The sequence below is a fragment of the Echinops telfairi genome, unplaced genomic scaffold, assembly GCF_000313985.2.
Source record: "Echinops telfairi isolate 266 unplaced genomic scaffold, ASM31398v2 ScPeMD7_3533;HRSCAF=4204_0, whole genome shotgun sequence".
Taxonomy (NCBI): domain Eukaryota; kingdom Metazoa; phylum Chordata; class Mammalia; order Afrosoricida; family Tenrecidae; genus Echinops; species Echinops telfairi.
The window spans coordinates 104,479,254-104,480,904 of NW_022107431.1; positions in this window are offsets into that span (position 1 = coordinate 104,479,254).

Below are 1,651 nucleotides of genomic sequence, written 5' to 3' on the forward strand. Positions count from 1 at the left end.
TTGCCTCGGCATGGCACTCCCTTTACTTTTATGGTCTTAGTTTTACCTCATTAATCTTGCTAGACCTGCGTATGTTCATTTGCATAATTAAGAGCCTTAGATGCATGAAAGCTAAGATAGATAACTCTTCAGGAAACAATAAGGTAGTAATGATTCCCTGAGGGTATGTAAAAAGGAGGCAAAGGAGGGGAAGGGGGAACTGATAACAATGATGATGGTATAACCCCACTGGAGGGGAACAAATAACAGTGTTGTAGGTGAACAGAAACATTGGATGGTATAAGATATGCCAAAAACAAAATATAATAATACATAATAATAAATATTCCTTGGGGGTAGGGTGGGGGAGGGAGAGAATAAAGGGGAGTTGATATCAAAGAGTTCAAGAAGAAAGAAAATGTTTTGAAACTGATGGTTGCAGTAATTGTACAATTATGCTTGATCTAATTGAATTATGGATTGTTATAATATCTGTAAAATTTCCTAATAAAATGATAAATTAAATTTTAAAGAAAGAGTTGTGTGACCACCTTCAATTCTAGTGCTCACTCCCCAGCCCACCTTCATTGTTTACTCTGAAATCCTCTCCCCTTCCTCATCTCCCCGACCCTCTACATCCCTTACAAACCTGTGTGTGACTCTTAATGACAATAGAAAGCCCGTCTTCTACTGTGAAGCGCTGGTGGTTCTGAAATCTGGACCTTGCAGTTAGCAGCCCAACGTGCAACCACTAAGCCCCCAGGGCTCCAAAAGCAATAGGTATTTAAGTAGGTGCCCTAAGTGGTCTTTAATCCAAATTCAAATTCACTGCTACAGGTCAATTCTGATTCACACAGACAGTAAAGAGAGGGGCATTTCAAACCAAAGGCACAAAATCCAGTCAGGTGTGGAAGTATTTAAGTATTTTGAGGGGATACAACTGGAACAGAGACAGCCTGTGGTGGCAGGGACCTTAGCACATGCCCCGGTCCCTGCCAAGGACAGGAAACTTCATCATGTACTGGGACCACCACATAAGGGACTTGTGAAGGAATACAAATAAAGTCACGGAGGCCAAATTATTTAAAGAAAATTAATGACCTGGTCACCATAAAAATAAGATAAATTTACAGAGGCCCTTAAAAAATAATAACAAAATCAGTGAGGATATTAAGTGGTGGCAAGTCCATTTCAACTCATAGCAACCTCATGTGACAACAGAACTAACACCAAGAACAGAGTCACCCTTATGGGAGCTGACTGCCAGGGCTTTGTCCTGCAGGCAGAGCTACTGGTGGGTTCAAACTGCCAACCTTTTGGGTAGTAGCCAAGTCTTTCACAATTACACAACCAAGGCTCCTTATAAGGCCAACATCCAATAGACAATGAGCAAAAGACATGAAGTGATTGATAGAGACATGCAGAAGACGAGTAAACATGGGTGTAAGTGTTTAACAACAGTGTGATTACGGAAGTGAAGATCAAAACAATGAAATATTATATTGTTGGCTAAGAAGTTTGCTAATGCAAAACAATCCAAGATAACTGCTATACAAAAGCCATGTATTGTACACTGATACAGATAGGAACTGGAAACACAGGGAATCCAGGACAGATGATCCTTTAGGACCAGTGGTGAGAGTGGCAATACTTGGAAGGTAGAGAGGTGGGG